The following is a 27,999-nucleotide window of genomic DNA, read 5'->3' as shown; positions in this document are numbered from 1 at the left end:
ATGCCACTCCTCTGCTGGGCGTCCGGAGAGCCGCTGCAGTACCGGGGCTCCTGGGATGTCCGGGGGACCCAACTTCCACGTGGACGGCCCCCTTACGCCTCTCCTGGGCCAGCAGTGATGGCGCTTTACGGTGTGGGCACGGTGCCGAACGTGTGCGTGGTGTCCAATGTGTGCGTGGCTCATGGTGTGTTCATGATACTCGCTGTGTTCGTGGTAACCGGTGTTATTATGGATGTGTGTATGGCCGATATCAAAATATCAGACGCCGATTGTGCATGGCGTCTGATATTTTATGGGCTGTGCTCGTGATACCTGGTGTGTCTATGGTGTGGGCAAGATGCACAAGGTATGCGTGGTGCCATGGTGCCCTGTGTTATGTACAGTGTCTTAATAGTACCTGGTGTGGGCCTGTGATACTGGTGTTATATGGTGCCGGGTGTGCACATATATGGAGTGTCTGTGAGCTTAAATCAGTTGTGAAGATAGCCTCTTCAAGGACTGGTGCCAAATGGCTTGGAGGGGCCCATTTGACTCTGTGAGGTTTGGGTACTGGATCCTCGGGTTTGCCTCATCCAGGTGTTCTTCATCCCACAGTAAACTGTGTCCACGGAGGCACGAGGTTGCTTAGAAATAATTTAGTATGTTTGTTGTTGAAAGGCAGAAATTACACTTTTCTTTTAAACTGAGGAATATAGTAGTTGTATAGTAATCCTGGGATGCATATATGCATATATATATATACGTGTGTGTGTATATATACATGTATATATATATGCAAATCTTTTCAGGTTTTGGTGTCATGGGTTCTAACTAATGGTTGGAAGTTATTGGGGAGGTAGTCTTGGTTGTACCTCAAAAATTTGAGTGCTTTCTGGTCGGCAAGGTTACCTTTGATTTTTCGGAATTCTAATTTGTATAAGCAGTAGATAAAATAAGAATGTTGTGTAGGTGTAATTTTCCTTGTCTTTGGCTAACATATGCTCGTTACAGTCGTTATTTTGCTGAACTCTTTTGTCATAAGATGGCCAGACTAGTGAATCAAGGATTACAAGATATGGAATGTGATGTTGACAATCAAAATATTTTTATTGCTTAGCTGTACCTGTGCTTGGTTAATAGAGGATTTCTATCTTTTACATGGTATTATTTTTGCCACAGATATTTTTCATATGGAAATTGAATCTATTTTACATTGTGTAATTGGGTGATGTATTTTTGCAGCTACCTGTTACGAGGTGTTTAATCACGTGCTTCCCAGCTTACAAAGTCAAATCTATTAAAATGTTGAAATTTAGCTCTTTTGTTAATACTAAATATTTCTAGGATAGCATTATGTTGGTACTTTGAGTGGATGTTATCTTGCTTGTTTCTGTAGTTGTTTGAACTCTAACCCTTTTGTAACCCTATTCCCTTTTCCTTTAAGGGTTTTTCAGGTACACATAATAAAATAGAAACATTCTGGCATACCTTAACTAAAACAATAACTGAAGCTAATTAAGTATTTTAACATTTGTAAGGGCAATATCGAATTCAGCCTAATAACTGCCTAGAGCCATAAACTTCTGACATCAGATTTTCCTTATTTACCATTAGCGTCCTTCAGTTGAATTCTGCTGGGGAAACACTCAACCAAAGAGGATTATCTAGAAAAACAATTAAGGAGAAAATGGATAGTCATACTTGTGATAGTTAAGAACTTCTCACTGTTTGAAAGCCTTAACTTGAACTTAACGCAAAATTTTTTACAAGGTAATTAGATTTCTTGTCATCAGAGATGTAGCATAGTGGAGGCCAGATGACATGGGTCTGAAATTCACCTGTCATTTACTGGCAAAGTGATCTTGGGCAAATTATTTAAACTTGTCATTTTCCTTGTCTGAAAAATGATAATAATCGTACTATAGGCTTATTGACTTAAATGACTATTATACTAATTCAATTCATTTGAATCAAATACAGTGTTAATAATAATTTAACTAGTGTGGGAAGGACTGAAGCTTTAAAATTACCGGATGGCAGGCTCTCATATATGCCTGTATTATTGATTTGAATTGGAGTGTCGTAGCATACCTCTGAATCTTTTTTTCCCTCTTTATTTACTTCAGAAGATTGGAAAAGAAGCATTTATTACATTCCTTGAACCTCATTTACTTGAAGCAACTTGAAGGCTCTTTCTGTGGTTACTTTTTAAACTTATTTTTTATTGTAAAGTATGCATAACAGTATTTGACATCTTAACCATGCTTTAAGTGTATATTTCAGTGGTATTAAATACATTAACACTGGTGTCCAACCAGCACCACCATTCATATGTAGCTCTTTTTATCTTGTAAAAATGAAACTCCATATCCATAACACTTAACTGGTTATCTCTCCTCTTCCCAGCCTCTAGCAGCTGCCTATCATTACTTCTTAATATTTGATGAAGAGTATAGGTAATTGAAGTACATAGCATGAGCATTTTTATTTTAACCATTGATTTAAAATCAATATTTTTGTCTTTTCCCACATCTGTCACCCTATCTGTAACTGCTTCGGGTTGTAATGTATTTTTGCTTGAAGCAGATGGACTTTCTAAATAAACACTGCTTGGCATTACTTCATTTGATCATTGTGGAACTAATCCCTCACTAACATTTTTACTAGGAATTTTGACAAGTAAAAAACTGATATGGGTTTAATTTCTGCTTTTTTTGTCTCTTGCATGACAACTTTCAGTTACTTCCTTGCACTAGTGGTGTCAAAATTTTGAAACAGTTTAAATCAGCTTTGGTACAGTGATTCTGTGAATATTCATTAGTGATCTGAAGTATATTCATATCAGTGATATGTCCTTCTTTGGTCTTGATGTTAGAAATGTTTTGGTATTCAGAAGTTTATTACGCAAAATAAGTATCATCTGTCACATACTGTGTGTTTTACCATGATCTCAGCCACTGTAAAAATTTCTTTTACAAATACTTCCACTTTTAGAAATACTGCACATGATCATCTTAAAAGCATAGTAGTGTTGCTTTCATTTTACTTTATTTTTTATTTTTAAGTATATTTGATTGATTATGCTATTACAGTTGTCTGTTTTTTTTCTCCCCTTTATCCTCCTCCCTGAACCACTCCCTATACTCTTTAGTATCTCCCCACCCCCTTAGTTTATGTCCATGGATTGTACATATAAGTTCCTTGGCTTCTCCATTTCTTACACTATTCTTAACCACCCCTGTCTATTTTTTGCCTACCTATTATGCTTCTTAGTCCCTGTAACTTTTCCCCCCATTCTCCCTCTCCCCATTGGTAATAACCCTCCATGTAATCTCCATTTCTGTGATTCTGTTCCTGTTCTAGTTGGTTGCGTAGTTTTAGTTTTTCTTTTTTAGGTTCAGTTGTTGATAGTTGTGAGTTTGTTGTCATTTTACTGTTCATAGTTTTGATCATCTTTTTCTTACATAAGTCCCTTTAACATTTCATATAATAAGAGCTTGGTGATGATGAACTCCTTTAACTTGACCTTAACTGGGAAGCACTTTATCTGCCCTTCCTTTCTAAATGATAGCTTTGCTGGATAGAGTAATCTTGGATGTAGGTCCTTGCCTTTCATGACTTTGAATACATCTTTCCAGCCCCTTCTTGCCTTCAAAGTTTCTTCTGAGAAATCAGCTGGTAGTCTTATGGGAACTCCTTTATAGGTAAATGTCTCCTTTTCTCTTGCTGCTTTTAAGATTCTCTCCTTATCTTTAACCTGAGTAACTTAATTATGATATGTCTTGATGTGTGCTTCCTTGGGTTCAATTTCTTTGGGACTCTCTGGGTTTCCAGGACTTCCTGAAAGTCTATTTCTTTTGCCAGATTAGGGAAGTTTCTCTTTTATTATTTGTTCAGATAAGTTTTCAGTTTCTTGTTCTTCCTCTAATCCTTCTGGCACCCCTGTGATTCAGATGTTGGAATGTTTAAAGTTGTCCCAGAGGTTCCTAAGTCTCTGCTCATTTTTAAAAAAATTCTTGTTTCTTCATTCTGTTCTGGTTGAATGTTTATTTCTTCCTTTTGTTCCAAACTGTTGATTTGAGTCCAAGTTTCCTTCTCTTCACTGTTGGTTCCCTGTATATTTTCCTTTATTTCACTTTGTATAACCTTCATTTCCCCATTTTGCATCTGTACTCAGTCATTTCTGTGAGCATCCTGATTACCAGTGTTTTGAACTCTGCATCAGATAGATTCTTTCTCCTCATCCCTTATTTCTTTTTCTGGAGTTTTGATCAATTTTTTCATTTGGGCTATATTTCTTTGTCTCTGCACCAGTCTGGATGAATGTTTCTTTAACCTTTTTGTTGTTGGACTTCCATGCAAATGATTTTCTGGCATTTGTGGTGATTCTTTGTTCTTAAATTGGTAGTTATCCTTCTTTTGGTTGTGTGAGGAATCCAAGCCTCCATCTTGGCTGGAACCTCTATTATAATTCTTGCTTTAATTATGGAATGTCTTACCTTCTTATGACACACCCCCATCCCAGCACACACTCTCTAAAAAGAAGTAAATGAACTAGGAGTTTTGAGAGAAAATGTGATCCTTATAGCAAAATCTTCATAATAAGAGGTAAAATGATAAAAATGGAGATAGTGGGAAAGAGATGAAAATGTCCAGTAATGCAGCCTTTGAATAGTCAAGTCTCAACCAATGTAAACATAAGTAGTACCTTAGGGAAGATCTTTCTGCATGCATGTGCAGCTGCTATTACTGAATTTCCACTAAGAATATCCTTAATTAATTTTTTTAGTTTATTAAACCTTAACTTACTAATTTGTGTAGTGGAAATGCTATACAATATTTAATATCAAAATTACTTACAAAGGCAAATAAATACTGTGTAAAACAAAGAATACTTGGGAACGTAAAATATTTGTATAGTTCATTATGTGTTTGGTAGGGAATTTAGCATAATGCCAGATAATTTAGTTCAGTTTTATAAGTAATATAACTTATACAGAACTAGTAATATTTAGGTGTTTAGTTTTATACCTATAGATATTTAGTTTTTATACCTATTTGGGGGGTATATTTTCTTTTTAATAAACAGCTAAATGTTTGCCTAACTTTATGTGAAATAAAAGAAGAAAATGACAAAGTTATTTCATATGAACATTTTTAGGAGAACATACTAACTTTTGTTTATTCAGTAATTACAGGAGTATATTTAGAAGTTCCCATTATGTGTTAGTATACATTAGTTTGAAAATGTTCCTGAAAACTTGTACACTTGATTTGTTTTGAATAAATACTTGTATAAACAAGATCCCATTAAAGTATTATATTGTGTTTTTTTTTAATGGGTAGAATGTTTTAACATCTTGTTCATTCATTAAACATTATCATTTATTGAAACTTTACTAGACTCTTGCTAAGTAGCATAATTATTGAAGCAAGTGCGATGAAAGGGGACAACAAAGTACATGTATTGTGGAGCTATGTATGTGAGTTAAGTATGGTACATTGTATTTGAGTGAAGATTGTTTTTGAGGTGTTAACACTGATGATTTCTAATTTTGTGATTTCACTATATTAACTACCTAAGGATTTTTAAAAACAGCTTTGTTATGATTAGTAGTTTTTATATTCTCCAGATGTTTTCTAAGTATTTACAGTTAGACCCATTTAAAACTTTTGATGCTTTTTCTAGTTCTTTCTATCTTTTATACTAAGTAAATTCGGAAAATAATTTGAAGGAAGAAGGTTCTTTTCTAGTTCAAGCGTGTATCGTGTAAACACTGAAAGAAGATACACAAATATGTTTTTTAAGATTTTATTTATCTTCAGAGGGGAAGGGAAAGAGAGAGGGAGAGAAACTTCAATGTATGGTTGCTTCTCATGCGTCCCCTGTTGGGGACTGGCCAGCAACCCAGGCATGTGCCCTGACTGGGAATCGAACCACAATTCTCTGGTTTGCAGGCCCTTGCTCAATCCACTGATCTACACCAGCCAGGGTGATATACAAGTATTTTTCAATGGATTTGTATTGAAATTGGGATAGCTCACAATTGGGATTAAAATGTGTTTTTTTGAAATGGCATAAATATATTTTAATTTGACATTAGGTCCCTTTAGAAATCTATGTAAGCAGGCCCTGTCTGGTATAGCTCAGTGGATTGAGCACAGGCCTGCGAACCACATGATCGCAGTTGGATTCCCAGTCAGGGCACATGCTTGGGTTGCAGGCCAGTTCCCTGCAGGCCAGTTCCCAGCAGGAGTTGCAGGAAAGGCAACCATACATTGATGTTCCTCTCTCTCTCTCTCCTTCCCCCCTTCCCCTTTAATGATAAATAAATAAAATCTTTAAAAAAAAAGAAATCTATGTAAGCAGTTCACACACACACACACACACACACACAATTTACCAGCTATCTTTTATGATTTTACTTATTTGTTTTTAGTGGGAGGGGAAGGGAAGGAGAAAGAGAGGGGGAGAAACATCACTGTGTGGTTGCCTCTGGCACACCCCCCCACTGTGGACCAGGCCTACAAGCCAGGCATGTGCCTTGACTAGGAATCCAACCAGCGACCCTTTGGTTCACAGGCCCATGCTCAATCCACTGAGCTACACCAGCCAGGGCCATCAGGTGTCTTTTATTAGGTGTCAATTACAATATGAAAGAATTCAGAGGTTCTGTGCAAAAATAATAATGATCAGGAATATAGAGCCCACACTGGATCCTCTTCAGTGGAACTTGTGTCACTGTTTGAGTTCCTTTTAAAACAGGTAGTAGTTGAAAAGCAGGTAGGCCACCGGCACTACAGAAACCCCAGTGGCACTCCCTTTCTTCACATTGACATACTTGTTGTAATACTGGTAGTGACCTCTTTGAAATGCTCCAGCATAGCCTTTAGGGGTGATAATCTTGCATCAGTATCCAGCTTGGCAGCTCCCCTGTTTTGACATCCATGAGTCTCTTCTCCTTCAGTGGTAGGACTGATGCCATCTTGGAGTCCAGGGTTTTCGCTCTGCCAGAAATCTATGTAAAGCAGTTTTTAGAAATCTGGGTTTCATCATAAATATTGCTGTGGCAGCATCATTTTTAAAAAATATGTCACTTACTGAGTACCTGCTATGGTAGGCAATTTATATACTCCATATTTTCCTCACAACAGCATGAGGGAAGTAGTATTACAGTATGATTAGATAAGTTACAATGTTATAGTACAATTATAAGTATTCTATAACTTATAAGAGACCAGATTCAGTAGGGTCAAATTACCAGTGCCTGAGGTCACACAGAATACACAGTCAAGTTGGTATTTGAATTCAAGTGTATAACTACCAAACCTATGGCTGCTCTGTACCCTAAAATTTTGGGCCTTTATATTGATGCACCCTCATCTCCCAAATATACATTTATTTACACATCTGCCAAAGTTGGGGATAAGAAAAGAATGTAAAACTAAACCTCCTCTTCTTTACAAAAGTAGGAGGTGGAAAGAAGGAATACTAGAAACCTCCTGGTAATCAGAATGTTCCATACATAAAGTTCTGGTTTAATCTGTTTAATTCCAGTTTTATTGGTAATCTAAGAATAAGCATCTATAATTGGCTCGTTTTCTTGCTGTCACTTTTGTCAGTTTGTATTATGAAGGTACTTGGCATAGGGTGGGAGGGGAGGAACTTACAACTTTAATACTTATGTAAAGGAGAGAAATGTTTGAAAATACATTGAATTAATTCCAACACTAAAGTGTTCTCACTGTATGAGAAGGGGAGTTCTTGTCTTGAGGAATTTTTTAGCATTCCCTCTGCTGGATAAATTCACTTTGGATTAAAACAGCTAATTTCTTAAAAGTTGCTCTAAGTGTGAAGGCTTCTAAGTTCAGTAGGTGTTTACTATAATCTAAAACATGAGAAGCATGGGATGGAGGGAAATAGATCAACTGAGTTGTAGCATTCATAGACTCCTATTATCCTAACATTTTATCAGTAGGGATGTTACTTGGTAAATATGATTTCCTTATTAAATAGCTATGGGAAAATTAAAAAATAATGAAGGCTAAGCATGGGGAAACTCTCAACTTAAAAGCTATTATGAACTTTTTAGTTTTAATTGACTGATTTATCTGCCTGTTCATTGTTTTGTTTTTTCTCTCTAAAAACTGAATCTGTGAAATGCGGTTTAGGAGATCAGATCTTTAATTTTGATTTTCGACATGGAGCCTTTCTAGAATTAAAAAAATTAGTCAGTTTTTAAAAAGATTTTATTTATTTATAGAGAGAAGGGAAGGGAGGGAGAAAAAGAGGGAGAGAAATAGCAATGTGTAGCTGCTGCTTGTGTATCCCCTACTGGGGTCCTGGCCCACAACCCAGGCCGGACTGGGAATCAAACTGGTGAATCTCTGGTTCCAAGGCCAGCACTCAGTCTACTGAGCCACACCAGCTGGGGGAGCATTCTTTTGGTAGAAACAAGTGAGATGATTTTTTGTTGGATTTCTATTAATATCATTTAAAAGATTTTTGGAGCATTTTATTTACCATTAGAGATTTTGTTTTTATGTACTAGAGGATATAAAGTTTAAGGGGATTTACTTCTGTACTTACAATTAATATTTTGTTTAAAAATACCACATTTAGTATTATGTCAAAATACCTGGTACGTTTTAGTTTGCAATTACTGTATCTAGTTATTTTACTATCCTGCACACATATTTTCTGCACACAAAATACTAAGAAGCCTCTTGCTTGTGATCTGTATTCATGCTGGATTATTTCATGTAAGAAACTCCCATTCGAATAATTTGAAAGTTAAATTTTACTTAGGGTTACTAGCTTTAGTCTCAGTGATTTTCCAGTGAATTAAAATCCGAGTAACCACCAATCCAGTTTAATACTAGACTTTCTCCTGGTTCATTTGCATATTTTAAACAAATGCTAATGAAAAATACCGTGTTGTAAGCTTTAGTTGCAGTGGTAGTTGGATCTCACTCTTTTAAAGAGATTCTTTGGGATTCTAGCTGACACATTAGAAACCAAGAGTGGCTTGGCATACCCTCATAGTACACTGGTTCTCAGTCATGACCGAGCATCTGAATTATTTTTTTCCTTAAGAAAAACATTAAATCACAAACTCCAGAGATGGATCTGAGCTCTATTATTAGAAGTTCCACAATTTTTAAAAACTTCTCTTTAGTTTCAAATTTTTAAAATTAGGCTGTGATATATATTTCTCATATTTCTTTATGAAATGGCTTATAGAAAATGATATACCTTGTGACCTTTATATTTATGTCTCAGAAATTGTCTTTCAAGAATAATATTCATGAAGTTTCTTAAAGAGGATTAACAACTTGAAAAATAAATGCTTCCTAGAAGAAAACCTCACGTCTTTTTCTGGTTCCTCTAAAATGCTCCTGTATTGTTGCTGTGGTTGAGAAAGGTGGATATCAAAGGTAGGGTTAGTTGGTGTTTCCTGATGGTCCTACATTATGTCTGAGGTGAATGATGTTCAGGAGATACACTGCCACACAGTTTCAGTGTGTCTGGATTTTTCTGTGATTTGAGCAGCAGCCTAGTGTTTTTGCGGGTGCTGGAGTAAGTGACCCTGACAGGTATCAGAGCTTGGATGTCTTTCCTGTGACAGTCATGCCAACTGTGGTGGATTGTGTCTCTAGGTGGGGCTGAGACCATACCAGATGGTTTTCCTGGTTCTTGGCAATCTGGCTAGCCCTGGTCTTTATCTGGATTTCAGGTGATGCTTCTTCAGATTGGGGTTATCATTTACATGTTGTTCCCCAGAGACATGAGCATTGCAGGAGCAGATTCACTGTTTGAGCTTAGTACCAGAAGAGTTATGAGGGAAGAAGCCCTGTCACTCAAACCACTGCTGGCCAATGTCTGCTCCTCTTCTTGGCTACTGAATTTCTTACTTGAGCGTACTGAGTTATATTGGTGGCTCTAGGAACCTTTGGAGTGTCTGATAATGTCTGAGGGTTTTTTTCTTCCTCTCTGATCCAGTGTCTTACCAGTTCTGCAAAAGCCAGGATACCTGGCAGATGGGATTTAAAGGAGGAGGGAGTGACCCAGGAGGCTTCATGGCCTGGTACTGACTGTTGAAGTGTCCAACAAAGTCTGAGTCATGTTTCATTTGCTCTTTTGAGCATATGGCACACACCATCCACAGCTGATTTTCCACACTGGTGTCCGTCCTTTTACTGTTATTTTCTAGACATGCTCATGTGATAAAACAAAGTTTTATCTGTTTTTAAACTGTGTTGTCATATTTTCTTAAATATATATACTTTTCTCAGTTTTAGATTACCAGATACAATCAAGAGTCAAATTCTTTGCTTCATTTAGGATTGCATTTTAAATAGAATAATTTTTTTAAAGACTTTTATTTATTTTCAGAGGCAGGGGAAGGGAGGGTGAAAGAGGAAGAAAGAGACATTGATGTGCAAGAAAAACGTTGATTGGCTGCTTCTTGCATGCCCTAGCTGGGGACCTGGTCCACACCCATGCATGTGCCTTGGCATGAAATTAAACTGGGGATGTTCTTGGTTTGTAGGCCAATGCTCAGTCCACTGACCTCCATCAGCCAAGACAGTTCATTAATATTATTAAGTGAACTACAGACTTTATTTGAGTCACTAGTTTCTCCACTAGTGTATTGGAATCCAGTCCAGTCTACTACATTGCTTTGAGTTATAATGTCTTCTGTGATAGTTTTTCAGTTTTTCCTTTGCTTTGTAATTTTTAAGTATATTTTATTGATTATGCTATTGAAGTTGTCTCTTTTTTTCTCCCCTCCTCTATTCTCCTCCACCCTGTACACCCCTTTTCTTCCAGCATTCCTCCCCCCTTAGGTCATGTCCATGGGTTGTACATATAAGTTTTTTGGCTTCTCCATTTTCAGTGCTATTCTTAACCTCCCCCTATTTTGTGCCTGCCAGTTATGCTTCTTACTCCCTGTACCTTTTTCCCCCATTGTCCCCCTTCCCATTCCCACTGATAACCCTCCACGTGATCTCCGTTTCTGTGATCCTGCTCCAGTTTTAGTTGTTTGCTTAGTTTTAGTTTTTAGGTTTTTTTTTTTTAGGTTTGGTTGTTGATAGTTGTGAGTTTGTTGTCATTTTACTATTCATAGATTTGACCATCATCTTTTTCTTACGAGTCCCTTTAACATTTCATATAATAAGAGCTTGGTGATGATGAACTCCTTTAACTTGACCTTATCTGGGAAGCACTTTATCTGCCCTTCCATTTTAAATAATAGCTTTGCTGGGTAGAGTACTCTTGGATGTAGGTCTTTGCTTTTCAGCCCCTTCTGGAACTAGGCACTTTTCTCCAGTCCCTTCTTGCCTACAAGGTTTCTTTTGAGAAATCCGCTGATAGTCTTATGGGAACTTTTTTGTAGGTAACTGTGTGCTTTTCTCTTGCTGCTTTTAAGATTCTCTCCTTATCTTTAATCCTGGGTAATGTAATAATACTGTGCCTTGGTGTGTGCTTCCTTGGTTCCAATTTTTTGGGGACTCTCTGAGCTTCCTGGCCTCCTGGAAGTCTGTTTCCTTTGCCAGATTGGGGAAGATCTCCTTCATTGCTTGTTCCAATAAGTTTCCATTTCATGCTTTTCCTCTTCTTCTGTCACCCCTATGATTCACATGTTGAATATTTAAAGTTGTCTCAGAGGTTCCTAAGCTCTTCTCATATTTTCGAATTCTTGTTTCTTCATTCTATTCTGGTTGAATGTTTATTTTTTGCTTTTGCTCCAAATCGTTCATTTGAGTCTCCGTTCCCTTTTTGTCACTGTTGGTTCCTTGTGTGTTTTTCTTTTTTAAAAAATATTTATTTATTTTTAGAGATAGGGGAAGGGAAGGAGAAAGAGTGGGAGAGAAACATCAATGTGTGGTTGCCTCTCATGTGTCCCCTGCTGGGGACCTGGCCTGCAACCCAGACATGTGCCCTGACTGGGAATCGAACCTGTGACCCTTTGCTTCACAAGCCCATGCTCAGTCCACTGAGCTACACCAGCCAGGGCCCTTGTGTGTTTTTCTTTATTTCACTTTGAAAAGCCTTTGTTTCTTTCTCTATTTTGGGACCATACTCAATTAATTCTGTGAGCCTTCTGATTACCAGTGTTTTGAACTCTGCATCTGATAGGTTGGCTGTCTCTTCATCAGTTAGTTATATTTTTTCTAGAGCTTTGATCTGTTGTTTCATTTGGGCCATATTTTTTTTGAGTGTGTATGCCAGTTATGTAGTAAGGGTGGAACCTTAGGTATTCACCAGGGCAGGACACCCATGTAGCTGCATTGTGGCAGGATATGTGGGGCAGGGGTCCAAAAGGGAATGATGCTGCTTGCTTGACTCTTCGGCTGGCTTTCAGTCACTGCCCCGGCTTCCCACAAGCAAAGTGGGCCTTTCTGGTGCTGATTTCTGGGTGTGTGGGCTTGTATACATACTAGGACCCTGTGGATCTCTTCAGCAAATTCTTCTGAGACTGAGAGTTTCTCCTGCTGCTGCAATTCCCACAAGTTTTTATAGCCAGAGGTTTTGAGACTTTATTTCCCCGTGCTGGAACCCTGGGTTGCACAGTCTGTCTCGCTCTCCAGTTGTTCCTCCCAGTTTATCCGCACACGGATGTGAGTCTGTCTGGTCCTTCAGCTGCCACTGTGCCCACCCAGTCTTCCAGCTGCTACCTTGCCACATGTCCTTTCTGTCCCAGCTGCCCATCTCCACCCTTCCTACCAGTCTAAATGAATGTTTCTTCTTAAACTCCTTGGTTGTCAGACTCTCATATAGTTCAATTTTCTGGCAGTTTGGTTACTTTTTGTTTTTAAATATTATGTCCTTCTTTTAGTTGTGCCAGGAGACAAAGTGTACTTATCTGTGCCTCAATCTTGGGTGAAGTCTAATCTTTGGTAATTTAATTATGATGTGTTGGTGTGTTCCTCTTTGGGTCCAACTTGTTTGGGACTTTATGAGCTTTGTGGACTTTTATGTCTATTTCCTCAGCCAGATTGAGGAAATTCTTTCATTATATTTTCAAATAAGTTTTCAATTTCTTGCTCTTCCTCTTATTCTGGCACCTCTAAGATTTGGATGTTGGGATGTTTATAGTTGTTCCAGGAGTTCCTAAGCCTCTTACTATTATTTTTAAAAAATATTATTTATTTACTTATTTTTAGAGAGAGAGGAAGGGAAGGAGAAAGAGTGGAAGACAAACATCAATGTGTGGTTGCCTCTCATGTGTCCCCTGCTGGGAACCTGGCCTGCAACCCAGGCATGTGCCCTGACTGGGAATGGAACCTGCGACCCTTTGCTTCACAGGCCCGTGTTCAATCCACTGAGCTACACCAGCCAGGGCAAGCCTCTTATTTTTTGAACTCTTGTCTCTTCATTCTCTTCTCATTAGAGGTTTATTTCTTCCTTCTCTACATTGTTATTTGAGTCCCAGTTTCTTTCCCTTTACTGTTGGTTCCCTGTATATTTTTCTTTATTTCACTTTGAAAACCCTCACTACTTCCTCTGTTTTGCCACATATTTAGCCGGTTCTGTGAGCATCCTGATTACAAGTGTTTTGAACTGTGCATTTGATAGGTTTGTCTATCTACTTGTTGCTTAGTTCTTTTGTCAAGAGTTTTGATGTGTTCTTTCATTTGGGCCGTATTTTTTTGTCTTAGTGCACCTAAGTGGTGGAGCCTTAGGCATTTGTCAGGCCAACCCACTAAACTGTCCTTGTGGTGCTATATGTGGAGGAGCATTCAGAGGGGGAACAATGCCAACTTGCTTGGCTCCTGCCCTGGTTTCAGTCACTTCCCCTGCTACCTGTAAGTGAATTGAGCCCCTCTGGTGCTTTTTCCTGGGTGGGTGGGCTTGTGTATGTTTTCGGACCCCGAGGGCTCATCCAATGGGCTCTCCTGTGAGATTGGTGGTTTCTCCTGCCCTTTCAGCCCCCCACAGCTTTTTACAGCCAGAGATTCTGAGGCTTTATTTCCCTGCACTGAAACTGTGTGTTGCATGCTCTATCTGGCTCCTCAGTTGTTCAGGCTTATCTGCATGTGAATGTGGGACTGGTCCACCAGTGGGTGCCTTGATCCACCAGTGGGTGCCTTGTGGCTCATCTGCCCCACCGCAGCTGCTCATCTCCACCTTCCCTGCCTGTGTAGATGAATGTCTCTTCTTTTAACTTCTCAGTTGTAGGTCTTCCATACGTTCGGTTTTCTAGCAGTTCTAGTTGTGGTTTGTTTTTAAATTGATGGTCATCCTCCTTTATAAAAAATACTTATTTATTTTTAGAGAGAGGGGAAGGGAGGGAGAAAGAGAGAGAAACATCAATGTGTGGTTGCTTCTCATGTGGCCCCCAATGTGGATCAGGCCTGTAACCCAGGCATGTGCCCTGACCAGGAATCGAACTGGCAAGCGACCCTTTGGTTCACAGCCTGTGCTCAATCCACTGAGCTACACCAGCCAGGGCTCATCCTCCTTTTGGTTGTGTGAGGGAGTGAGGTGTATCTGCCTACACCTCCATCTTGACTGGAAGCTATGAATAGAATATTTTACCTTGAGGAATAGTGTGGAAATGTTAAATGGGTATGCTATTATGAGTCAGTATTTGTTCTTAGAGGTACTATTTCCTAGAATAATCCTAAATATTATTAGTAATAGGAAAGAAAGAGGATCTGAGGTATGATTCATAGACGTAATTGGCTTAAAAGTTTGGATTCTACCAACTGAAATGCTAAAGGGAAAACTGGCCACTAGGTTCTGTCACAGACTTCCTGCTGGTTCTTTCCCTGCACTGTGGCCTGGAATTTGCTACTAGGCAGTAAGATGAAGTAATTGTAAAACTCTCCTCATTCATTCTGCCTCCCCTAGATTATAATCCTGTCATACATGATATTTTGAAGCCTGGTTTTAGTCTGACTTTCCAGTCTCATCTCCTGTTTCCTTAAGTAAAATGTTTACTGCAGCCATTTTGTTTGTTTTTTTAAAATAAGTGTTTTTTTAAAAAACAAATAGTACTGGTTGTATAAATATTGTTTTATAACTTTTACTGAGGCATCCCTTTCATTCCACCCCCAATGCTGAAACTTTAATTTAAAATTTGTTGGCATTTGAGATCTCTGTCAAGTTCATCATTCATCTTATTGTTAGGCCACAGTGATGTCTCCTCTCAATTTAACTTCTATAGCATTTAAAGTTGGCCTTAACTAGTTCTTACTCTGTTGTCTTTTATTATTACTTCAATGTTATCCCTGTAATTGTCTTCCCAGTTCACTAAGTTAAAAAACTGTTACTTTTTAAGTATCTGTATGATACCTGTATGTAAGGTGCTATACATTTCATTTATGTTCAGATAAACTCAGGCATCTTGTACCATTACAAAACAAATGCAACAAAAATATTTTCTGAACTCTACACCCACTGCTTTGGTTTTCTTTTCTCCTATTTATAATCTTTGCCCTCTCTGAATATTCATCAAAAGCATTGTCTTTATTTTTCTTCTTCCCAGCTCAGTTTCTTCAGCCATCATATGATTGGAGCTGCTCCTGAGAGGTTGTCTTGACCTCCACGATGCCAAAGGACCAACTTTTCCTTTGTCCAGTCCATAATTCTCAGCTTTATTCCGAGGCTAGTTCCCCTCATAGTTTCAAGATGGCTGCATCAGTTTGGGGCATCATATCTAGCCTGAGTGATTATAAGAGCTAGGGTATCTGTCCTAAAAAATAACCCTAGCACACTTTTCTCTCACTGAGTTATATAGCAGGTGCTGAACCTGATATCAAGTGATAAGAAAGATGAAATTACAATGGTTGGTGTGGACTAAACCTCTAAGTTGAATATTTGTTAGGAGACTAATCTGTCTGTTTTGCTGAATTCTTTAGTAATTTCCCATTGCCGTTAGGTTCAAGCTTCAAGTCCTTTATAATGGTGTGTGAAACTCCACAAATAACTTGACCCTATGTACTGTGATAACTTTATCTAGTCTTTTTTTTTTTGCTTCTACCTTGCTGACCAATCCTAAATGTTCAAGAGATCTCAGGTAAAATGTCAATTCTTCAGGGATACTGTAATGATCCTACAAATTGAGGTAAAAGTACACAAACTGTTTCTCTACCCATTCTGCATTCCTAAACCATCTGTACTTAGAACAACTAAAATTGTTGTTTAATGTAAATAAGTCTTGACTGATTAAGTGGCTTAGGTATTTTAACATACAATAATGAAAGAATTGATGGTAGGGAGCTATAAGATACCCCTTATTGTCACTTTTATGGTTAAAACTAGTGTTTCAGCCCTAGCTGATATAGCTCAGGGGATTGAGTGCGGGCCTGCAAACCAAAGGATTGCAGTTCAATTCCCAGGCAGGGCACATGCCTGGGTTGCAGGCCAGTTCCCAGCAGGGGACGCACGAGAGGCAACCATACATTGATATTTCTCTCCCTCTCTCCATCCCCCCCCTCTAAAGATAAATAAAATCTTAAAAAAAAACAAAACTAGTGTTGCATGTGCTCAAATAGCATTTGTGTTAGCTTGTTAGATTATTGTTTTTTTTTAAAGCCTAGACTTCTTTTTTTTTTTTTTTTTTAAGATTTTATTTTTGGAGAGAGGGGAAGGGTAGGAGAAAGGGCGAGAAACATCCATGTGTGGTTGCCTTTTGCATGTCCCCTACTTGGGACCTGGCCCGAAACCCAGGCATGTTGACCTGACTGGGAATTGAATCAGTGACCCTTTGCTTTATAGGCCCATGCTCAATCCACTGAGCTATACCAACCAGGGCAGATTACTGTTTTTTAAATGTATTTGAAGAGTTTACTTTTAGGAGAACAGCACAGTAGTAAAGTATAACTAAATATATTTTTAGCTTATCATTTTAATATTTTTGTATGAAATTTTTAGGTTTGTTTTGATATATTTGGTAATGAGTTTTATATTTTACCAAGTGTTATACTTTATATATTATATCACTTAGGAGGAGGGCAGTTAGTCTATGAGAGGAAAAAGTCTGAATCAGAATCTAATAAATTATTTTCACTCTTTTTTTCTCTTCCTTTTTATGAAACTCTGCTTCTCAGACTAGTGAGTGACCCCCAATTATCCTGCTACCCTATCTTCAAAAGCAGAGAGGGAGAAAGTTGAGAAATGTAGTTATTAAGTGAAGGAAGTTGTTTGCTAGCTGCACCAAGGTTAGCCAAGGAGGCATGATGGATGTGAGCTGGATCAGTGCCATTCTGGCAGCTTCGACAGTTGAGCTATGTATTAACCTGTGGCCATTTTTAATGCTGATGAGATGGGATTATTTTAGAAAATAATATGCTTTTATTAACCATAGTTAATAATTACATACTTTTTTCTTTAGTTCCATGGAGACTCAATCTCCTCCCCTCTCCTTCCCAATAACCTCTGAGTTTACTTTTTGACCTCAAAATCCTTAACATGGTGCTCTAGGTAGTCACTACAAATCAATTAGAAAAGTGAAATTAAACTTTATGGGAAAGTTTGTGGGAAACATATTAACCAAATTAAAATGCAAAGTACTTTAGAAACAGACATTTTAAAAATAACTGGTATTTGGCAACTTAGCTATAGAGTGTGCCATATTTACTTGCAGAAGCTGTCAGTGTCTGCTGTTGCCTGTGTCCACTGTTGCCATATACTTTACAGTGTATTGTTGTAAGATTTCAGATTTTCTTGCATATTTAATAAAATATTTTATACCTTTTCAAAGATATATTTAATAAAATATTTAATACCTTTTCAAAGATAAACTTTGAGATGTACATTGCATCAATTCAGTGCTACATTTGGAAAACAAAATAACTGAATCCTGCTCAGAGGTGGAATGTCATCCTCAATGCATATCGTTCTGGATGATGTTTGCACTGGTGCAGAGTGCATATGAGGAGCCTTTGTGCCATGTGGTGTTCTCACCCCCTGCGTGGACTTGCCATCTTTGATCTAGAATGTGGTTGTGTAATTTCTTAGTTGCTTCTGTTGCTTAATCATTATGGCAAAATATACAGTAAATCCATTGTTATGGTAGAATATCTTTTATGTAGAGTGCTAAATAATTGGGGGTCTTAAAAAATTATAGTTAATATTCATGTCATCAGAATAGTGGAAAAGTCTACTTGTAAGATGGTGTAATTTCATGAATTAAGAGATGACAATTTTGTTTATTTAATCCTCACCTAAGGACATGCCCATTGATTTTTTAGAGTGAGGGGAAGGGAGGGAGGGAGGGAGGGAGAGAAACATTGATTGGGTCTCTCTCACAGACACCCTAACCCAGGTTCACTGCAACCTAGGCATGTCCCCTGACTGAGAATTGAACTCTCAGTCTTTTGGTTTACATGATGATGCTCCAACCAACTTGAGCCTCACCAGCCAGCGCAAAGATGACAATTTTAAAGGTAAATGTGTTAGGGAGAAAGAGGTCAGTACAGATTGAGACATCACCTAAATCTTATCTTTAGAAGTATCCTGTGTATATTATTGTGCATGAAAGTTTAAACAAATCATTATTTGAATTGTACCTTTTAAATTCGTTCAACACTTAATAAGCAAGATGTGTTACTTTTATTGTAAACTATTACCGTCAGATAAAATTGACTTTTTTTTTGTCTCTTTGCTCTTGAATACGTTCACCATGGCAGTTGCCATTATATACTCTTAAGTGCTTCATATTCCATCAATTTTGGAATCTAGAATTCTTATTTGTAATTTTCTTCAGATTTGAAGTTTATCATTCCACAAATTATGACTAATTCCTTTTAAAAAGTATTTGAGAAATGAGCATTCTGGTTACCTTTAGCTTGGGCTAGTATGATTGCTATGGAATTAGTGAATAGTTAATTAAAAACAATACAAACATTATATACCAGAATTTTAAGATTTTTAAATTCTTGGAAGACAAGTGATTGTATTATTTTAACCGATTTGTTAAGAAATAATATTATGAGCACAGTATAGGAGTACAGTAATTCCTGTTCTATCATGCTGATATTTATCATCAAAGTTGGCCATCTCTAACTGGAAATATAAAGTTTCATTTTTTTCCATCTCTACTTAAAATGGTTTTCAGATGGTTCATTTTATAATGTTATAAAAATGGCTATTCAAAATATGTAAAAAGTAAAGGTCACATTTTGTTATAATTAGTCAGTTTTTGTTATTTGCTCCAGTTATGTTCCATAAAATCACCACAAACACTGATTTAGTCTTTACTGACCCTTTTCCCCTTGGAGCCTCAGATCGTATTTTTGTAAACCAAAATGCCATTTCCATTATAGGTCCGTTTGCCAACATCCTTGTAAAACAAGCCTGAGACTTCTCAGTGTCAAAAACCTATTCTACATAACCTTTTTCATGTACTAACATTCGCCTGTATTTTTTTTTCTTCACCACCTTTTGAAACATGATAGCCAGTACTAGCTGAGGAGATTTAGTATTTTCCTGACCCTGGGTAATGTGACTGTAAATTTCTTTGGCTTTCAGCCTCGACCCTCCATTCCACTTTTTATTGGTTGTGGATCCACAAATTTAGCCACTCTCTCATCTTTTTCATATACTATAAATATTATGTACCACTTTTCCAGAAGGCTTTCTGGCACAGATGACACAATCTTCTTGTTCTGGATGTACCTGGTAGCAGTTAGCATCAAAACTTGGACCTACATGAAGCTCATCTAACATATCATGGCCTTTTTGTGCTCAGGAACACTAGACAGTATCATGCCTGGGACCATTTTATTTTAGTTTATAGATTATATTTATTTTTAGAGTGGAGGTAAGGGAGGAAGAAGAAGGGAGAGAAACATCAGTGTGAGAGAAAAATTGATTGGTTGCCTCTCACATGTGCCATGATTGTGTACTGAACCCACAACCCAGGTATGTGCTGTGACCAGGTTTTGCAGAAGCATGCCCGACCAAGCCATACTGGTTAGGGCCCTGGGGCCATTTTAAACAGCAAAAGCAACAAAAATATCAAAAACATGGCACTGGATTGCAAAAAGTATAAGCTGGAAGGAGAAAACAAAGTGTCACCCCTGCTCCACTTCAACTGGGAATGTGGGCTTGACTGCAGAAGGCCACACAATATTGAATGTGGGCTTAAAAATAATTTTAGCAAGTTGGAGAATTGGCACATGTGGAATCTGCCAATGACAATCTGCTGTAGATATATAAAAATCAAAGTTTTTCGGTGTCAGTTTTTATAATTTTCATGTTTTTTAATTCTTTTATAAAAAATTTTGTGCTAAAATTTCATGGCTATAAATATGAGGAAATTTCTCTTATTTTGAGTTCTATTAATTGAACATTTTTTCCTGTGTTTTATTTTTTTCCCTCAACCATATGCCCTTGGAAATTTGGCTTTAAAAAAAAGGATTAGAATTTTTTTTTTTTTTTCAGAAAACATTTCATATGATTAAGTCAGATGTACTTCCAAGGAGTTAGATTTTTATGGCGGAGAAGTGTACATGGTTTTGGAATGTTTTTTTTAAATTTTAAGTTCAAAAAGGTGATCGATGATGTCAGGGATAAAAATCTTAAAAGATTGACATTTGATTACACAAACATTTGAAACTGGAAAAAGGCCATTATAAACAAACAAACTGAGATAATATTGGCAATATAAATGATAACCCCAAGTGTACTTTTCTTCAGGTGTATAAAGAATTTTTGAAAAATCATTAAGAAAATGGCAAACAATACAATACACAGACACACTTTTTAAAAAAATATTTTGTGTATGCTAGTATAGTTGTCCCAGTTTTCCACCTTTGCCCCTTCCTACCCTCCCCCCTACTTCCTCTGGCAATCCTAACACCATTGTCCATGTCAGTGAGCAATGCATATTTATGTTCCTTAGCTAGTTCCTTTACCTCCTTTCAAGTCCCTATACACCCCTCCCCTCTGACAGCTGTCAGTCTGTTTCATGTTTCTGTGCTTCTGGTTCTGTTTTGCTCATTAATTTATTTTGTTCACTAGATTTCACATACAAGTGATACCATATAATGTTTGTCTTTGACTGACTGACTTTATTTCATTTAATGAAATGACTATATTTAATAGTCTCCAGGTCTACCCATGACTATATTTAGTAGTCTCCAGGTCTACCCTTTTGCTGTCACAAAAGGTAAGAGTCCCCTTGTTTTTTATTGCTGCATAGTATTACATTGTATAAATGTACCACAGCTTTTTGATCTACTCATCTGGTAGGCACTTAGGCTGTTTCCAGATCTTGGCTATTGTAATAATGCTGCCCTGAACATAGGGGTACATGTATTCTTTTGGTGTTTAGGGATTTTTTTTTAGGATATATTCCCAAAAGTGGAATCACTGGGTCAAAAGGCACTTCCATTTTTAGTTTTTTAATTCCTCCCAGCAGTGCACTAGGTTTCCCTTCTCTCTACACTTGTTTATTAATGATAGCCATTCTGACAGGTGTGAAGTGGTATCTCATCGTGGTTTTAATTTGCATGTCTCTGATGGCTAGTGATATTGCACATTTCTTCGTGTGTCTGTAGGCCATCTCTGTATCCACCTTGGAGAAGTGTCTATTCAAATTTATTTTTTTTTAAACATTTTTTTATTGATTATGCCATTACATTTGTTCTATTTCCCCTCCTCCATTCCCCTCCACCCTGCACACCCCTCCCCCACCATTCTCCCCCCCTTTAGTTCATGAACACGTGTCTCAAGTTCTTTAGATTCTATATTTCCCATACTATTCTTACCCTCCCCCCTATCTATTTTCTATCTACTGTTCATGCTACTTATTTTCTGTACCTTCTCCCCCTCCCACTCCCCTGTTGCTAAACCTCCATGTGATCTTCATTTCTGTGGTTCACTCCTGATCTAGCGGTCCTCTTAATTTGCTTTTGTTTTAGGTGTGGTTGTTAATAACTGTGAGTTTGCTCTCTCCTTTCACTGTTCATCTTTTTTATCTTCTTTTTCTTAGATAAGTCCCTTTAACATTTCATATAGTAAGGGCTTGGTGATGATGAACTCCTTGACCTTGACCTTATCTGAGAAGCACTTTATCTGCCCTTCCATTCTAAATGAAAGCTTTGCTGGATAGAGCAATCTTGGGTGTAGGTCCTTGCATTTCTTGACTTGGAATACTCCTTTCCAGCCCCTTCTGGCCTGGAAGGTCTCTTTTGAGAAATCCTCTGACAGTCTGATGGGAACTCCTTTGTAGGTGACTGTCCCCTTATCTCTTGCTGCTGCTAGGATTCTCTCCTTCATTTTAATGTTGGCTAATATAATTATGATGTGCCTTGGTGTGTTCCTTCTTGGGTCCAACTTCTTTGGTACTCTCTGAGCTTCCTGGATTTCCTGGAAGTCTATTTCCTTTGCCAGATTGGGGAAGTTCTCCTTTATTATTTGTTCAAATAAGTTTTCCACTTGTGGCTATTCCTCTTCCCCTTCTGGTACCCCTATAATTTGGATGTTGGAACGTTTAAAGATGTTCTGAAGGTTCCTAAGCCTCTCATCGTTTTTTTGAATTCTTGTTTCTTCATCCTTTTCTGTTTGGTCGTTTTTTTTCCTCCTTCTTGTCCACTCCTTTGATTTGAGACCCAGTTTCCTTTCCGTCACTATTGGTTTCCTGTGCATTTCCCTTCATTTCAATTAGTTTAGCTCCATATGTTCCTCTAATTTGTGACTAAAATCAACGAGTTCTGTGAGCATCCTGATCACCAGTGTTTTGAACTCTGCATCTGAAAGTTTGGTTATTTCTTCATCACTTAGATTTATCAGCTCTGGGGCTCTGAGTTGTTCTTGAGCCATGTTTTGATCTGTTCGTGCCTGTTACATATGAGGAGAGGCTCCTTGGTGTTTACCGGGGCGGGGCCACCCAGGTCGCAGGTTTGTGATGCCATATGTGGGGGCGGGGTTAGAGAGGGAGCATTGTCCTCTGTGCTCTGCCTCACCGCTCACCCCCCGGCTGCTTATCCAAGCCCAAATGTGTGAGTCTGTCACCCTGCGCCAGTCGCTGGGGCCTGTGAGATCTGTCTCAAAGCTCACCTCTTCACTGGTTTATCTGCGTGCAAATGCCCAACGGACTGCGGACAGCCAGCAGCGCCTCTTACCTGGGTTCCGCCCGTAGCCCGCACCTGGGATCAGCGCCCCCAGCTCCCTGTGCACCGCCGAGATCTTTTTTGCCCAACAGGCTTCGCTGCTGGTTTCGCCCCTCTCACCGGTTTAGCTGAGTGGTCCGTTGTTTCCGGACTCCTTATTCGATTTTCTGTGTGGTTTGGTTGTGTTTATTGTTGTTGAAACTTTGTTGTTTTTAGATTTGGTTGTGCGAGGACGAAAAGTGTTCCAATCTACGCCTCCATCTTGGCGGAAGTCCTATTCAGGTTTTTGTCCATTTTTAAATTGGGTGGTTTGGCTTCCTGATGTTGAGTCATATAAGTTCTTCATATATTTCAAACAAGCACTTTTTAAAAAATTACTTATTTACTTTTAAAGAGAGGGGGAGGGAAGGAGAAAGAAAAACAGCGGTTGGTTGTTTTTCACACTTCCCCAATTTGGGACATGGCGCAACCCAGGCGTGTGCCCTGACTGGGAATTGAACCAGTGACCTTACTGTTTGCAGACTGGCATTCAGTCCACTGAGCCACACCAGCCCTGGCTAACAAGCACTTTTTTAAAAGGAAGAGCTGCAAATGCGAAAAGAAAAACAACAGTTTCTTAAAAATATGTTTGGCTGCAATGGCAATCATAAGAAAAGCAAATTAAAACAGGATGCTGTTTTTGTAGTTTTGGTTTTGGTGAAAACTAAAACAATACCAAATAAGCTAGGTCACAGACACTGCACACTGGGTCTGAGTGGAAGTAGCAGCTGGAGTGCTAGCTGAGAGACCAGCAGGTGGTATTGGGTCCTGCACCCCAGCCTCTTGCAACCAGGATTTGCTTTCTGCTTTCTGTGGACTGAGGTGTACCTGTGATGGAGTTACCAAAAAAGAAGATAAGCTGAGCCTAGGGGTGCCCCAGAAATGTGATGACCAAGGACCAGACAGATTTCATTTCAAACAGAGCCTGGATTCTCATAGTTTAAATAAAGAACTCTGAGAATGTAACAGTGAAAATGGCACAAGCTGCATTAAAAATTGTGTAACTTAAAGACATGACAATTAAGGAACACGTATAGACTTGAGGCACATGGAAATGTGTGCACGGAAAAAGGAAATCTATAATTCTTTGGACTGTCATAATTCTTTATAATTACTTCAGTGCCATGTTTGTTGGTCTTGGCTTTGTTCCTCTGGGTGGAAATTGGAAAATTCTCAGGACTGCATGTACCTCCAGTATTGTCAAGTCTCTCAAACATAGACTCACATCATAGCTGAACATGTAACAGATGCAGGATGAAGATGGACCCTCATTGTCCTTGGATTAACAATTGTTATGGTTACCAAAACTATGCTTTGTTCATACCATTTCTGCTTCTGATACCATTGGGGTTGTATTCATGTTGCCTTCATTTTTGTTATGACTGTGTATATGCAGCTTTATAACTGGCTCTTATTTGGGTGGAACAGGGCAAAGATTGATGTGAGTGTAGCCTGGAGAGATCCTCTTCCAGTTATTTTGTTTCATTTAGCTGCATTTTTGCTCTGGGATTAGCCTTAGGAACAACTGTAGCCATTGGCATGTTGTTTTTTATCCAGATGAAAATAATTCTTAGAAACCAAACTTCCATTGAATCATGGATCAAAAGAAGGCTAAAGATAGAATTCAGTATTCTCAACTATATGAAATCTTTGTTTTTCCTTATGATATGGGAAGTCAATAGAAGAACTGTAAACAGGTGTTTATCTGGTCAGTGTTCCCAGAAAGAGATGGGCTGGAGTGGCCAATAAGAAAAGGCTGTCACTAGTATAGCTTAAGAATAGAACAATTGAAACAAAAGGCAGGTAATATTTTATTTTTAATATATTTTATTTATTTTTAGAGAGGAAGGGAGGGAGAAAGAGAGACATCAATGTGTGATTGCCTCTTGTGTGCCCCCCAACTGGGGACCTGGCCCGCAACATAGTCATGTGTCCTGACTGGGAATGGAACCAAGTGACCCTTTGGTTCATAGTCCAGTGCTCAAACCACTGAGCCACACTAGCCAAGGCTGATATTTCTTATGTGATATTCTACGTACTATTGTGGTTAATTTGTCAGAATCAATCTAAACTCATATTTTGTTACCGGTGTTTTAATAATGCTGATTTTGTCAAATCAAATAATGATCAATGATGTTTTTTATTTAAAAAAAAAGACCAAATTATCTAAAAAGGCTAAATAATATCTGTAAGAGTTATGATTTGAAAACTCATACCCTGTACTCAGATGAGAGTTCTACCCTCTTCAACTATAACCAGAGAGGTGTTCTGATATTTTGGTGAACAATACATTTAAAATAATTTTAAAAGGAAAAGGAAATTCTCTGAGAAACATGCATACTTGAAAGAGTTTACTGTGCAATTGAGAGGTGAGCACTGAGGGAAAAGATAGAATATTATTAAAATCAAGTAACTCCCCCCCCAAAAAAAAGAAAAAAAAAATCAAGTACCAAGTTGCAAAAAGACGACCATTTAGTTTTGCAGCTAGTGAGTGAGCTTGCCTCTCCCCCATCCAAGCCCCCCAGCCACCCTCCCCAGGCGAGGGACATTTAGCAACGTCTGTAGACAATTTTTAAAAAAGATTTTACTTATCTTTAGATGGGAAGGGAAGGAGGGAGGAAGAGAAATATCAGTGTATGGTTGCCTCTTGTGAGTCCCCTGCTGGGAACTGGCCTGCAACCCAGGCATGTGCCCTGACTGGGGACTGAACTGCAATCCTCTGGTTTGCAGGCCCTCGCTCAATTCACTGAGCCATACCAGCCAGGGCAAGAAGGATTGTTCTTGAAAGTATTACATGGCTAGGTAAAGAACACCAGCACTGAGCCTGACTGCTGAGCCAGAGAGGGTATCTTCAGGCAAGAAGGGTATCCTTGTCAGCCTTCATGAACCTCCTGATGAAGCTTTTCAGTGAGCAGCAAGAAGTGAAGATTTTAATGGGAAAATAAGAGGACAGAAGCCCAGGGTGAGCAGGAAGAGCAGGAGTCATGTGAGCTCACAAAAGAAGTACCAGGGTATGGGTATGAGAACAAACTCATTGTGGCAGTATTTGTGATTGCAGTAGCAATGATTTTTATTGTGACTTTTTTGTCACGTTGCTATTTGTCATAGGACATCATCAAAGGAAGGTACAGAAGGAAGCTCAAGGCTTCTTTTCCTTATTTCTCTGGCGTGAGAGATGCTCACTGGAATGCAAGATGGAGGAGGGTATTTTCTGGAGAAGACTTAGGGATATATATGGAAATCTCAGAGCCACACACAAGAAAAATGTGGCACAGAAGCTATACAACAAGGATTTGTCTGATAAGGTTGAGCTTTTCATCTAAATGGAGAAGGGTGAAGCCTATACCTCAGCAGCCAGGATTGCTACATCATACTCCTCTGCTGAAGAGACACATGAAAAAGACGAAAGATGACATTGCCTGAGTGAACCTCATCCTCAGGCTATCTGACCAATACAAATGGTCAATTGTATTTAGAAATGGTGGCTCAGCATTGCTGATAAAATACATATTTTCCTCCTACTAAAATGTAGAAATGAAAAGATGCTCAGCGAACTTAGAATTTCAACAGCATAAAGAAGGACATGGAAACCATAAAAAAAAAAAAACCCAGTCAGAAATGAAAGATACACTTAAATGAAGAATAATTTATAGGGGATTAACAGTAGAGAAGATGAAGTAGAAAATCAACAATATAAGGAAGTTAAAAAAAAACCCCTAATCAGAAGAACAACAAATTTAAAAATTTAAAGATTTAAAAATTTTTTTAAATCTTTAAAAAAAATTAAAAAATGAGAATAGTGTAAGGAGCCTCTGGGACAACTTCAGCATACCAACATTTGCATCATGGGAGTGCTAGAAGGAGAAGAGGGCAAGAAATTGAAAAGGTAGTTGAAAAAATAATGACAGAAAACTGTCCTTCCTGGTGAAGGAAATAAACATACAAGTCTAGGATGCCCATACCAAGACACATCGTAATTAAAATGCCAGAAGTTAAAAACAATCTTAAAAGTAGTGAGAGAAAAGCAGTTAGTTACTTACAAGGAAGCTCCCATAAGACTGTCAGTTGAGGTCTCCAGAGAAACTTCACAGGCCAGAGGGATTGGCAAGAAATATTCAAAGTGATAAAAAGCAAGTACCTGCAATGAAGCCTAGCAAAGCTATCATTTAGAATGGGACAGCAGATAAAGGGCTTCCCAGACAAGAAAAAGCTAAAGGAGCTCATCATTACCAAACCACTATTACAGAAAATGTTTTAAAAAAGAAAAAATATGAACAATAAAATGTCAGTAAATACATATCTACGAAGAGTTTAATCTAGAAAGCAAAATAAATGAAGAAGCAGACTCATAAGTGCGGAGAATATCTTGACAGTGGCCAGATGAGAGGGGCTTTGGAGAGAATGGGCAAAAAGAGGTGAAGGGATTAAGAAGTACAAATTGGTTGTTGAAGAATAGTCATGGGATGTAAAGTAGAGCATGGGGAATGTAGTCAGTGATCTAAGTACATATGGTGTCAGATGGGTATGATTTATTGGGATGATTACTTAGTAAGTTGTGTAATGTCTAATCACTGGGTTGTACTCCTGAAACTGATTACAATATCGTATAGCAACTGTGATTGAAAAAATAAAAATCGTTAAAAAAAATAACAGTTGTTTTAACTCTTTTATAACTTACATTTAATTATTTTTTGTTAGTAAGGATAAATTGCTATGTGCAATAGTGAACACCTGATATGTAGGTCTGTGAAATTTTTCAGAAAAAAAATTAGACTTAAAGTATATCACAAAATGTTAGTTACTGAAGAACAAAAGATTTGTATGATTCTGCTTTTGTATTTATAAGCTTGAAGTTTTTCAGAGTTTGTTTTTAAGTTATTCATTTCATAGAATGAAATCAAATAGCTA

The 27,999-nt window shown here is 38.1% G+C and overlaps 1 protein-coding gene and 1 pseudogene across 11 annotated transcripts in view; both read left to right on the top strand.

The window, feature by feature from the left end:
- On the top strand, positions 1-27,814 carry LOC128627516 (palmitoyltransferase ZDHHC6-like; annotated as a pseudogene).
- ZMYND11 (zinc finger MYND-type containing 11) overlaps positions 1-27,999 on the top strand; it is a 147,460-nt gene that overhangs the window by 1,446 nt on the left and 118,015 nt on the right. The gene's annotated exons all lie outside the window — the stretch shown is intronic.

The sequence above is a fragment of the Artibeus jamaicensis genome, unplaced genomic scaffold (genome assembly GCF_021234435.1).
Source record: "Artibeus jamaicensis isolate MK-2021 breed Jamaican fruit bat unplaced genomic scaffold, CSHL_Jam_final contig_426, whole genome shotgun sequence".
NCBI lineage: Eukaryota > Metazoa > Chordata > Mammalia > Chiroptera > Phyllostomidae > Artibeus > Artibeus jamaicensis.
The sequence above is the reverse complement of the archived record's forward strand: the minus strand, read 5'-3'. Positions and strand labels throughout refer to the sequence as shown.